This window comes from Lolium rigidum, chromosome 5 (genome assembly GCF_022539505.1).
Source record: "Lolium rigidum isolate FL_2022 chromosome 5, APGP_CSIRO_Lrig_0.1, whole genome shotgun sequence".
NCBI lineage: Eukaryota > Viridiplantae > Streptophyta > Magnoliopsida > Poales > Poaceae > Lolium > Lolium rigidum.
In genome coordinates, this window is record NC_061512.1 from 222,492,415 (window position 1) to 222,506,928 (window position 14,514).

The following is a 14,514-nucleotide window of genomic DNA, read 5'->3' on the forward strand; positions in this document are numbered from 1 at the left end:
TCTTGTTTTCTGTCGGGCTCTGCGCTGGTGTCCAACGAAATGCTTCTATAAAAAAGTCGGGGCAACTCAGTTTTGCCCTCCCCGCCCCCCCAAACGGTCATATTTGGTTTTCCTATAAAGGGGCTTCCTCCCCAATGTTTTCTTAGGGTTCTTGAACATATTTTTTTACCACCATTGTTGAATCCCTTGATCTTACTTCCTCTCCCTTTCTTCCAATGATTCTTGCATCTTTTTGAGGGCCTTGAAATACGAGATCGATATCAACAACCTCCACCAATCCATGCCTCCTCTAAGTGAGGGAAACTCTTGGAATTTTGATCTTGCAGTCATTGGTTGACCTCCACCATTATTCTTCATCTCTAATTTCTCCCTAACACTTGTTGCTTTCGTGAGATTTGAGTGTGAAGATTTGAACACCCTTGATTTTCTTGCTTTTCTTCGTTGCATAGTGTTGGTTTGGTTGTTGGTGCTCCGGTGACGTCTTCATGAACTATTGTGAAGAGTCCCGAGCTTCTCCTTCGTGGAGCTTGTGAATTGCTTGTAGAGCTTTCCATCTCACAAGCTATCCATAGGGATCGGGCCTTTGTCCTTCGTGGAATTGGCTTGCAGAAAAAGGTGAGCCTTCATGGTATTCAGGAGACCTTCGAGGTAGGCCGCATCTCTCCAACGTGATGTCCCCACTTCGTGTGAGGGAACATGGGAATACATCTTCAACTTCGCGTGCCTCGGTTATCTCTATGTAACCGAGTTTACTTTTCTTGTGATACCCAAAACGTGGAGCATGAATTACGTTCCTGATTGGCACCTATTAAATAGCTGTGGTCTATGAATTCAAAAATAACCAGAAAAGGCAACTAAGTCACGGAAATCATGGCTGATTGATAACCATTAATCGGGCATACGTTTTCTATGGCAAGATATCTGCATCCTGATTGTTTCATTCCGGGTATCTAAAATCTGTAATCACGGTATGCATGCAAAAACCGAAAATGGAAACATATAGGAATCATCCATTGAAGCTGCCATGCAAATCAAATATGGAAATATTTATAAATTGCCGGTTCATGCACAAAACGGGTATTATGGTGCGCTAACGGGTTTCATCACAATACATACCCGGATTCTTTTAATCTGCCCGTGGATCAATCTAACGGTGGAAGATCTGAGAGCCTGGGCACCATGGTGCCCCAACTATTTTACCTATATATATATATATATATATATAGAGACGCGCTATTTGACTCCCTGGGAGCAGAATATTATTCTGCACCCCGCCCGTCCGTCGCACCGCATGGTCCCCGTCCGTGCACGAAAACCATCCCGCAGGCGCCTCACCATTTCTGCATGTGACGTAATTTTATGGCATGCTTCTGAACCGGCCCACAAGAAAGCCATCCCCGCACACTACTGACATAAGTTTTTGCTTGGGCAATGTAAATTTACACCATGGCACATGATGCGTACTAGGTAAATTGTAGTACTCTGTACTATGTATACGTGCAAATAAAACTCATACGTGGAGCTATTCATATGAAGTAAATTTACATAGCAAGTCACAATAACACAATTTTGCATCGCAACCATAATAAGCTGATTTAATTAGTTGTTCAGAAAAAAGCATAATCATATTTGGTCAAACATATCGTGTTCTATTGTCCTCTGAAGGATTCAACTAACTGAACTGAACCAATTTTGGAACGTAAGAATATCACAACAAACACCAAAATGTCCACCAAGGTCGCACTGATTTATTGCATTTCGAAAGAGAGTTTTAGAGCCACCAATTACAATTTACTTCCCATCAATCACCACCGACTCCCATAGCTTAGCTAACCCAGAAAGAAGCACCTGACCAACACAATCATACTAGTGTTTGGGCGCTAGCTCTTGCCTCCCTCCGTATAATTACTAGAATCACATCGTCTTTTTCAAGATGTATTTCTTATGGTGCCTTGTCATAGTAGCCAGGTAGTGCACATGGAAGCAGTGCCTGAGAGAATTGTCCGGGGAGCTGATGTCCGATACGTAGGAGCTGCTATTGGAGTCAACCATAATAACCAGGTGCCTCTTCCATTGGTGGCCTGACGCCAACGGTAGGGATGGGAGCTCCATTATCGACCACGCCACTGCATCTCCAGCACACGAGGAGTGGTTGCTACGTGAGCCGCCGGTGGTGCCTCTATCCTCCCGCTGTCAGCCTAGAAATTCGATGCATGTCATTGCAGATTGCATGCACAACTAATAAGCAAAAGTGCAACTGAAACTTGAAATATTAACAGGAAGTAATTAATGGCAAAACCCCCAAATGAAACACACTAACACAACCTACACTATTGGATTCAGACTTGAGCTCGCCTCAGGCCACACGAGGCCAACACAACAGCAAAACATGTTACATTCGTATATCTGTTTGACCTCAAAAGAATTTAGATCCAGTTTTAGGACCAAATGGTTAATTCATCATCGGTTCCAATAAATAAAGCAACCCCATAATTTGATCACCCTACTCTCTAAGAGAAAAACACAACTACCAAAGTAGCTCATCTCCTAGAATAAAAACAAAAAATATTGAACCAGAGTAGGATGCAGGCTCTGCTCCGGTCTGGTACAACAAAAGAGTAGGTCAACAAAAAAAAGCAATGCACTGACAAGCAGGTCACCCTCCGTCTATTTTCAGTTGTTTAATGTAACAATTCTAACCCAAATATCCCCGGGTTCATGTCAAAAAAATTGAGTATTGAACTTGTAGTTCTAGCAATGCCCAAAACATCAAACACTCAATGTTTCCCCTCTGCATTTGGTGATGTAATCTAACAGACTTGAGGTAACTAAATTCTAACGTGATCAAACTTAATTTGGACAGACACTCACGACAATGCCATGAGCATATTGATACAATAATACTAGTTTTCAGACAGTTCCAAAGAAACTTCTTTTTCAGAACTAGTCCGGAAGTAGCATATGAAGTGTTTTAATTTTTTATAAGAAACAATGAGGCAGCAAACCGACTGTAACACTATGGATTATTATGTTCGGGCATAAGAACGCACAAGAAAGTAACTTCAGATGATTATTAGAATATGTCAGGCATAAGAAGGCAGGTGGCCAAAAAATTCACGTTAACTTCAGGTTCAGGTTCTAATTATTTTCTTCAGGTTCTTTCTATCTCACCAATCATAGATTTTGTTAGTGACTTTTAGCTAGCTCGAAGGTTACGTAAACAAAAAAAATTAAATTTAAATCCCTAAAATTACTTGCACCTACCAGACACGGGAAAAAAGAAAGATTGATCAAAGTGTTTCGAATTCTTGTCTACGTATTCCTACTGTGGTCAATGTTTTTGTGTACTCTTTCCAGTTCAAATATGAAGCTGCAGCTAGCTTTTTGATAGTACCATCAGAGAAAGCAGAACCTGGTTGGCCAAACTAGTGATTTTTTTTAGCTAATGTTTACCAAATGATCTAACCAAGAGAAGAAACATGAGATCTTTCAGCTGAATCTATGTACACTTGATCACACACAATTGTAGTTATTTCAGTCTTTAAATAATTATAACTTCCGGAGTTCTAATTGACAGTATCAATTATCAAACACAAAGATGCAAGAAAGAAAAATTGACATAACTAGTAATCTTTGATAATATGGAGAGTCCCTACAGTCCAAATGATCATTTTGAAGTTTGAGGAATATCCCTGACCTTGGGAGGCAGCTGAAGGTTGGAGAACTTGAACGGATCTTCAGGTCGGGTCGAAGGTTGGAGCTACAGAGGTCGTGGTCGATTTCAGCGGCTAGTGGAGGTCTGAGACCTCAGGTACGAGCAGGAAGTCCACCTATTCGATCCAATCCAGAGACGAACAAATACGAGCTGCCGCTTCTCCTTCTCCAGCCGCGGCAACAAGGCGAGTCCATGCTCAGGTTGCTGCTAGAATCCTGCTCCCAACGTTTGACCAATCAAATTGGGAACAAGAAATTTTGACGAAAAGAGGTGAGATGTCGGGAGAAACTTGCTACCAGCTGTCCTCCCACGAAGATGATGCCGATTGCCGCCGACAATCCAACCGCTGTCAACCGACTGGACGCTTATATCCGCCGCCGCCGCCGCCGCCGGACGACGAGATGAACCGCAGAAACGTACGCAGCCGAGGCCACCTGCTCGACGCCTGCCACTCATCCTCCCGCCGCCCGCCGCCCGCCGCTCAACCTCTCACCACCCGCCGCCGCGTTGACCCGCTCGCCGATGTCCGCAACCAGCGCCCGCCGGCCACGACGCCGCCGAGACCACGCGCCGCTCGCCTTGCTACCGAGGCCGTCCACCGGCGTAATCCGCAGCTGCAGTCGCCCGCCCACCGCCGCAATCCTTCGCCGCTCGCCTCGAGCCGTCCGGATTGGGAACCGCCCGCCGCACACCAGCTCTCGATCTCATTCGGAAAATAGTGGGCTTGGGCTACCTCGTACAGTCGTACTCCACGACCACGGAAGGGCAAAAACCGTCAACGTAAAAAGAAAAGAAAAATACATCACGACTGTGCGGAAGGCTGGGCCGCAAAAGTTTCAGGGGCATGCTCCGGCTGGGTGAATCGACCCGGGTGTAGAATTACTTATTCTGCACCCAGGGTGTCTAATAGAGTTTCTCTATATAGATATATATATATATATATATATATATAGAGACCAACTATTCTCGAACCCCCTTAAAAGTGGTTCTAGAATACTTATTCTCGAACCCTCTATTCACTACGGGAGAGCTCCAGTATGCCGACGGCCGCCAGCCGTCGGCACAGCAAGGAAGGCCGTCGGCATAGTTCCGGTCGGGGACTGCCCGATCACCGTCGGCACAGATTGTTGTGCCGACGGTATAACCGTCGGCATAGTATTTCAAAATTTTCAATTTTTTTTTGAAAAAAGACTAAAAATATTTTTTTGAAAAAAATATTTTTTTTATTTTTTCAATTTTCTTCTTATTCTTTTTTACTTGTTAATATTTCACAATCACACTTACACTTAGTACATCTAATCTTAGGTCAAATTGCACTTGTATTCAAACTTCCCAGTTGGTCACCCATCCTCACACTACTCCGCCTTCGACGATGCTTAACTTCTTGGTTCTCTTCGGATGAGCTTCCATGAAAGAAATGACGTCCTTGTTGTTAATACTACCATATCAATCATATTAACCCTTTGACCGTGCTGCCACATCTCTATATTTTTGAATTCTAAACAATTACTTAAGTAAACAACAATGAATATATATATATAATAATAATATAGAATTTGAAAAACAATTAAATGATTAAATTTTTGTCTTTTTATTTAATATGGAATAATTAATATCAGTAAATACGAATTCGGCAAATAATATGTCTAAATTGATCAGAAAAATAAGAGGAATACAATATGACATCCATATCATATTTTGAACCTACAATTTAATTTACCCAAAAATCATGAGCAATAGATCAAGTACCTCTAGTTTAAATCTGGTTGTCTTTATCGAAAATGAGGTGGGAAACGGCCTCGGCATGGCATAGTTTGCCGAAATGAGGTCATATTTGGCACGTGTGTGGGTTCTAGGATGGGAAGCAAGACCCCGGACGCGGATTTCTAATCCGACCCACGGGCGACCATATTTTCATTTTTAGCGTGCCCAAGCGGTTTTTATTTGTGAAGCAGCTACATGTGGCGCATTTTAGTATGACGTGAAACCTCCGTGCGATGATAGTAGACCACCTACGCACCACCTATCACATGGCATGTACACGCGTTACCTATTTGAGAACCCATGCAGCTTCCGGCGGTGTCCCGCCGATTCCGCTGGAAACTGACCGGATTTGAACTAGGGCTCAACTATCCGTCACTCCAGAAATTCTGGAAAAAATGTTTTTAGTTCTACGATGCATCATTATATGTGCTAATTTTTGTCCGTTTAGTTTGTTCGCGAATGGATGCACCCGCACGCCCGGTACGGCGATACCGCATGTCCCGCGGTCCCTGTTTTGGCCAGATGGCAATTTGAAAATCCCACGGAGCCACGTGGCGTCATTTTATATGTCATAGTAACTATTCCGTTTGTCAAAACTGGGATGTGGCAATTATTTTGGAAAATCCTTCACGAAAAGAGCTATCACGTCCGGAGTTCTATGGATTTCAGGGGAAATGAGGTGGGAAACGGCCTCGACATGGTATAATTTTCCGAAACGAGGTCATATTTGGCACGTGTGTGGGCCCTAGGATGGTAATCAATACCCTGGACGCGGATTTCTAATCCGACCCACGAGCGACCATTTTTTCATTTTTGGCGTGTGTGAAAGCCATGAAACCTCGAACATTATAGCTCATTTATAAGGTAATTTATTTAGGTATTTGAAATATTCCATTTTTGATATTTTTCTATGATAGATCTTGTTTTTCTGCAAAATTTGATATATTATAACTTATTTTTCTCAGTTAGAATGATTTAGTTATGCTTTTTTGAAGACTGCCGTTGAGAAATAGGAAAAAGCTATGCCGACGGTTTAACCGTCGGCACAGTTCTGTAATGGAAAAAAAAAAGAAAAAAAAGTTGTACCGACGGCCAGACTGGTCCTGTGCCGACGGCCAGAGCTGTGCCGACGGTGACCGTCGGCACCTCCAGCCTGTACCGACGGCCAATTTAACGCCGACGGTCATCCTCGTCGCCGCGCTCCGGAGGCTACTGTGCCGACGGCCCCGACATTTGGCCGTCGGCACATCGCCTGGCCGTCGGCATACGACAATTCTCCCGTAGTGATTCCCGCTTTAGTTTCTTATCCCGAAATCAACACATGTGAACGCCCGAGAAAAAGTTCCAACCACTCCCGAGTCCCACCAGTCCACCACCTACCTGCTGCTCGGTCTCCGCGACTCCGCTCCCCACCCCGCATCTCACCGCCTGCTCCTCACCTGATGCGTGCCCGCGACAGCCGCATCCACCACCCACCGTGCGCCCCGCCGCCGCCGCCCCCACCACCCGCCGCGCGCACGGCCACCGCCACCCCCACCACCCGCCGTGCGCCCGGCCGCCGCCGCCCGCCACGCGCCGCGCGCCCGGCCGCCGCCGCCCCACCACGCGCCGCGCGCCCGGCCGCCGCCGCCCCACCACGCGCCGCGCGCACGGCCGCCACTGCCCCCACCACCTGTCGGAGGCGCCGCCCCCTTTGGCGCAGGGGACGCCAGACCCTTGCCCATCCCCGCGGCGCGGCCTCGACGACCAGCTCACCCGCTCCCCCATGGACGGGTCCAAGGCCCCGAGCGAGGGGGCCGCGGCGGAGGACGGGTCCCGGGCGCTCGCGGGGACAAGAGCAAGTTGCCCGCTGCCCAAGACGGCGGCTCCAGTTCCGGCGCCGGGTCCTCGAGGGTGCCCGCCGCCTACGGCGCCTACGACAAGTCGCCGGGGGCCAAGCCCAGGGTCACCTTCCACGATCCCACCATCCCGCGCCCGCAGGATCAGTACAAGATCATGGTCAACAACCACAGCGTGCCTTTCGATCATGTATGGCTAGACCAGAGGGAGGACGGCAGGCCTATCCACCCCTTGGTCAGTGTCTCGTCTCATCTCGCTTCGTTTCGTTTCGTCCGTTAGTTGGTTGGTTTTTCGATGGAATCCGTTAGTTAGTTAGTTATAGGATGTGCCTGTTTCTTTTTCTTTGGCTTGGTTTGTTCGGCTTGGAGGGCACTGGGAGTTGCGAATGGACTAGAAGCAGTTATACCTGCAGAGATTTCTTTGTTGTATCGGTAGTCATCAGTAATTGGTATCAAGGACACGTATGGTCCTGATCGAACGCTAATGGTCCTTTTCAATCCCTTGGTTTCTTCTAGTTCTGATTCTGTGGAATGAGCAGAAAAAGCAGTTCGATCTTGTTCTAATTTTGGGGGGATGCATCGCATATTTACATTAAGATGGGGTCAAACTGGGAGTTGCGAGTGGACTAAAAACAGTTATACCTGCAGAGATTTCTGTATCTGATCAAACACTAATAATCCTTTTCAGTTCCTTGACTGCTTCCTATTTGGTGAAGTTCACATCTCCTGGTACTTCATTTTAGATATTCCTGCTTGGTGAATTAGTCTTTCCAATTTTGAAATTCTTTGTTAACTGAATTTTGAAGTTCACAAACGGAAAAATGTGTAGTTCAGAACTGCATAATAGCAGAGTTGAACAGTTCATCAAATAGAGACTGCGAAGTTCTCTGTAATTTTTTTTTAGTCTTGTCTTGGTTTGGAAATGCTTGTATCGTGTGAGTTTCCAGGGAGTTCATTTTGCCTGCCCGAAGGTCTCAGATTGTATTTATCTTCTGAATATAATTCTGTTTGTGAAGCAACACCTATTACTTTACTATAAGCTTTCATTGTTGGTCGATGGCTTTTTAAATCCAAAGCTAGTTCTTGCGAGTACTATATTGGTAGTAACATTGCCGCTTTACACTACCATGGACTTCCTAACTCTCAATAACAAACATTGTGGCGTATGAAGTATACTTCATTTTCTTGTGTACTTCACTTCTCATGCGGTTGAACCATGTGCACCCTTATTCTGACAAATTGTTGGTTATGTGAAGAAGTTGCTTGGTCGGTTCAGACAATTCGAGTTTGGTTAACACAGAAGTGCACTTTGTCTCATACAGAAAAAAAAAAACTTTTGTCTAGAGGTTTATCGACGTTTGCCGGAATATATATTTTTTGAGAAGCTCGCCGAAACTCAACTGGAAGTTTGCTTTGGGCGCATGGGAGGTTCATTTCTTCTTGCAGTTCACTCAAACAAAGAAACGGAAATAACCAAAAACGATTCCAAAATCATGACATTCTGCAAGTTTGGTTTCTTTTGTTTATTGAAGTGCGAGTTTAAATTTGTCGAGAAGTGCACTCCATTGGTCGTTGAAGTTCATTTTTTAGGAGTTTTTTTGGCAAGTAAATTTGTGTTTCAAAAAATCTGTTGATCTTTGGGTGTGACTTTGTTTGTAACTGAGGTTTCATTTCTTTTTACAGGTGAGTTCACTTTATTAGACCGATTTGGGCAGTACACTTGTGTATTTCGGAGAATTCTTAAACTTTGATTTCAGGGAAGATCTATTTGTACATATGTGAGCTCCATTTTTATGGAAAAAATAGTTTGGAAGTTCACCTCAACTTCTTTCGGAAGCTCACTTGGTTTGCAATGCCTACTCGCTGTAGTCCAGCGGAGCCTGCGCCGGAGCCTCCTCGCCCCGGTGCCCTCGTCGGCTGCTAGGGAACTGGTCACCTGGGCGTCCGGCCCTCGTCCGCTGGCAGCCTCAACCACACCTACACAGGTAGTACATGGGAAGCAAAGGTTTTCCCCCTGCTTCTCATTGCAACATTGTAATAAAATCCTTGCTTGCTTCCGCTATGAGTTATTTTACATTTCAGTCCGATGTCAACACGGTAGCATTTGCTGATTGAAGTGTTGATCTCATTTATTCTGAAGCGATGATAATATGTGCAAAGTAGCTTGCAATTACAAACTATTATGTTCGACCATATATGACTGAATTTCTTTCAGATTAATTCACCATTTATAATAGTGTCCGATATGGATGAGTATGCTATGGTAAATCTCCTCTCGTAGTGTACATGGTCTATTTCAATATTCCAGTTTAGTGTACCCATGCACAGGAATTCCCTAGTATTGCCAAACCTAGTTTTTATGCGTATGATACTGACTATCATTTTTTGATTCCCCTTTTCATGCATGAGGGCCGGACTAATTTATTTTGAAAGGAACAAGCTATATAGGGGCTGAAGCATCCGGGCGATGAGGTACTCAATTTATGACTTTATGCTTTACAAATTAAATCTTTAGCAAACGGAGCAGCCATGGATTGTAAAATAAGCGAGTACATTTGCTATGTGGAGTTCATTTATTTTGTCGGAAGGTTCACTTTGTCTGAATGAGAAATTATTATTTCATTGGGATGTTCACTTTGTTCACATATGATGTTTCAGTAGAAAAACATTGGTAGGTGAAGTTAAACAATTCAATTAAGGAGCACACTTTATTTGTTACTGCAGTTCACCGGGACATTTTCTTATTTTGTCTAAATGTTAGGCGAAAAGTTTAACTATCCTATTCAGGACATTCACTTCGCCGGCGTGAAAAAGTTTCACATTTTCTTGCCTTCTTTATTTTCCGGAAGTTCGAATCTAATGTTCTAGACGTTCACTTACTTTAGCCGCGAAAGACGGTAGTGACCTTGTTTGTTTTGGTCAGTTTGCAAAATTTTCACCCGTACTACACTTGTTTATTTTGGGCCAGTTCACTCGTTCGACTCAGTAAGTCCACTCGGTAAACAACCTGACATGCCTCTTATTGTTAAACTGATGTGGGGTATGTAGTACAAAGTTAATATATCTCATTTTTTTATGCTAATTGATCCTCCTGGTTAGCTTCCCTAATTGATTTGCCAACAGTTCAGAAGTTTAGTTTGCACACATTTGGAGTCCATTTTTTTTCCAAAAATGAATTACGTTTTCTTCGAATTATCTAGAAAGTGCACCCACAATTTCGTGTTAGGAAGTTCAGTGTGTAGACATGTGTTGCAGAGCATGCATTTCAGGAACTAAGTATAATGTTTGATGACATTTTACCTGTGGGGCTGTGCAATGTTTATTTATTTTATGTTACAAATAAATCATCTCTAAAATTAATTACAGTGCAGTGCACTTATGACACCTATGGGGAGTTCACTAGCGCTCATCGCTAGAGTTCGCCAGGAGCCGTGGCGGGAGTCCACCTTGAAGCGCAGCACCCGCAGGTCGTGGGTACTATTCTGATTCTCAAGGTAGCTTTCTAGCTCTTATGATTACTATATGATCAAGGTACTATTCTGAATATTAATTCACTAAGAGTACTTGAACTTTAATTTCGCGGAAGTTCTATTTATACATATATGAAGCCCATTTCGTGAAAATATTTTTTAACTTCACCTAAACTTCGTTCGGAAGCTCACTTGGTACTTGCACGAAGTTCATTTTTGTAAGATTAAATTTTTTGGCAAATTTTGGAAGTTAACTTGTTTCTTCAGTAATCAACTTAATTTGTTGGTGCGAAAAGTTGTAAGTAATAGCAATTTGTCAAGCAGCAGGAGTCAATATAGGATTGTGAGGCCTGTCTGGTTGTGGGTGCTTCTACTGTAGCTACTAAACTAATTCATGTTGTTGATGCCACGCTAAGTGTTGGTACTTTTCTTTCTCTTCATTAGATTAAAAGATGCTTATGTGGGATATTTGGATGGATAAGCAACAGAGCAACCGAGCAACAGCGAGCAGCCTTGCTTCACCGCTTGATGGTTTACTAACGAATGTTGCAGGAGTTAACAAGCACGACCGCAGGCCCACTAGCAGTGTCGTCGCGCACGGAACTGCGTCGCGCTTGGCTCCTGAACCCCTCTCTAAAAAATTGGTTGTTCTCTTTATCTTAGTCTCTCTAAGATCCTCGCCCCTTTCTGTTACTTTTGAAGTGAGTTTTTCTAGAACATGTTCCTAATGTGTGTTCTCTTGTTTACTACAGAGAGAGAGAGAGAGATAGATAGAGAGAGAGTAATATAAGAAGGACCTCTCAAACTAGTCCTCGTCGCGAAGTTCAGTTTTAAAATCCCGTAAATTCAAACTGTTTTCTTTTATTGTTGGAAAATACAGGTGTTGAGACTTTTGGGGCAGCCCATATCTCATAAATTTTGATATGCGATCGAAGGATTACCTTTTTATTGTTACGAAAGTTCACCTTTGTTGACTACTTCGGTTACATGAGTTCTCTTCTTTTGTCCATCTAGTCTTGGTCTCCAGGTGAATGAATGGGAATTTAATTGATGTGTATTTTGTAAGCATGCCTAAAGTTGGGACCTTTGTTAGTTTTAGGAAGTTCATTCGTTTCAGTTTAGACAGTGCACTTGTTATTTACTTCCAATACAGGGTAGTTCACGATGCCTGGACTGGGGATTCAGTCTTACTAGTATGTACGTGCTGATGCGTTTCTGGCTATAACAAGGTAGAAGTTCAGTTTGCTTACAAAGAAAGTTTACGTTTAATTTTGTACTGATGCTTGTTTCGACTTTCTAACACCATGGACATTCTCTCAAGTTTCTGGTCTCAAAACAGTTTTTTTTACAGTTCACCTTTCTATTTGTTTGAAGTAGCCTAATTTTGGCCTAATAAATTTGATGTCTTATAATTCTGTCATTTATGTGAAGCAGGGGGGTGGACTTCCAAGACAAGGTACTCCCTCCGGTTCATATTAATTGACTCTAATATGGATGTATCTAGACATATTTTAGTTCTAGATACATTCATATTGGAGTCAATTAATATGAATCGGAGGGAGTAGCAGCGGTTGGATGTCAGCTCCATGCAAAAAAGGATGGACTGGTTGACTACCATGAACCCTGGTGGTGGTCCGGTCATCAATGGTTTTGTCTCCTAGGGCATTAGGAAATGCTTCGTTTATTTACATGCAAAAAGCTTGCAAAGTACACTTGTTTGGTATCGGTGGAACATTTATGTGTAAATTCACTTCAATTGTTTGAAAACTCACATTTTCTTTTATTATCTAGAGTTCGTTCAGCGAGACTATAGTGGTTAACTATTTTATTTCGTATTTTCAATTCGTCTAGAAGAGGAAGTTCACTCGTTCATGCAACAAGAATTTGGAAAAATCAGTCCCCCTCAAGTTCACATTTTTTTTGATAGTACACCTTGTACTGCGTGGAAGTTCACCTTTCACATGCCAGCATTTACTTTGATTGGAGCGAAAATGTGACAATGTACTTTTTACTGTGTGGAAAAAATTAACTTCGGCCATGATAGAAAATAACTTTTGTCGGAACGGAAGTTCACCTTGTATCATGTGGGAGTTCACCTTTATGATTATGAAAATTTACTCTTTGTCGAAATTCACTTTGGTCGGGGCAAAGTTTAATTTGGACCAAGCGACAACTCACTTTAAACAAGTTTGAAAATTTAGTTTTTGTCAAATATGAACTTTGAACGTAGAGGAAGTTCGCCATGAACATGCCAAAAAATTGCTTTTATCAAACTTAACTTCGTTTCGGGGCTAAAATTCATTTTCAACATGTAGGAAGTTCATTTTAAACGTGCCTGCAACTTTTATGTCGCGATCGGAAGTTCACGAATAGAAATCGAGAAGTTCACTTCTATAGCCGAGCAGACTTATGTACTCTATTTTTCTAGGCGGAAATCAAACACATAGAAATCATTCCTACGGCCTTTTATTGCGAAAATCGATCAGCGCCACGTACAATTAGCACTAATATAACTCTATTAATACTCCAACACAATGCAATCCTAGAACTAATTAATCTAGATGAGCCTATTTCAAAATCTTCTCGTGTCGACGTTATGTCCGCTTTCACGTATTTACGAAATTAAACTTAAACTCGTTTAGAATTTTAAAAAACTTCAATATGAAAAAGTTGCGCCTAATCAATATCTTTTCAGCAAAATAGCATTTGAAACAATCCAACAAGTGGTTCGAAAATAAGGCACAAAAAACAACACGAAAAATAGAGAAGTTCGGAAAATATAATCACGTATTTTCAAATCTGCTCTTAAACTATAAAGAATTTGGAAAAATGTTCTACATGAAAAAGTTGCGCCTATTCAACAGCTTTCCAACGACATATAATATGCATCAATCCGATAAACCGTTTGAAAATTAAACCCCCAAAACTGCACGAAAACAGAGAAGTTCGCGAAAACATTGTTTTGTATATTTCAAAATTAGTTTTAAACACTATATAATTTGGGAAAATAATGAACATGAAAAAGTTTCGGAAGTTCGCCCTGTACAATATTGAAGTCCGTCGGGAAGTTCAGATTCAGGGGAGAAGAAGTTCACATCCACAGAAGTTCGCTATAATTTTATTACATGCCTGAAACTTTTATACCGCGATCGGAAGTTCACTAACAGATATAAGGAAGTTCACTTCTATATTCGAGCACCTCATGCACTCTGTTTTTCTGGACGGAAATCATACGCATAGAAATCGTCCGTATAACCACCGATTGCGCAAATCGACCAACTCAACGTACAATTAGCACTAATATAACTCTACTAATACTCCAACATATCGCAATGCCACACCTAATCAATCTAGATGAGCCAATTTCAAAATGTTCTTGTGTCGGCGTTATCTTCACTTTATGTATTTCTGAAATTAAACTAAAACCATTTAGAGTTTGGAAAAACATTCAACATGAAAAAGATTCGCCTAATCAATATCTTTTCAACGCAATCTCATTTGGAACATTCCGATAAGTGGTTCAGAAATAAGCCCAAAAAACAGTTCGAAAAACCGAGAAGTTCGAAAAACGTAATCACGTATTTTCAAATCTGCTCTTAAACTATAAAGAATTTAGAAAAGTGTTCTTCATGAAAAAGGTGCGCCTAGTCAGCACCTTTCCAACGGCATATCATACGCATCATTCCGATAAACGGTTTGAAAACTGGAACCCCAAAACTGTACATAA

General features: G+C 42.4%; 1 long non-coding RNA gene across 1 annotated transcript; it reads right to left on the reverse strand.

The window, feature by feature from the left end:
* Window positions 1-1,726: 1,726 nt before the first annotated feature.
* LOC124658094 lies at window positions 1,727-4,099 on the reverse strand. Its single transcript, XR_006989008.1, has 3 exons — window positions 4,012-4,099; window positions 3,698-3,930; window positions 1,727-2,198 (listed from the first exon to the last, which is right to left on the reverse strand). It is a non-coding gene; the product is annotated as an uncharacterized LOC124658094 (long non-coding RNA).
* Window positions 4,100-14,514: the final 10,415 nt, after the last annotated feature.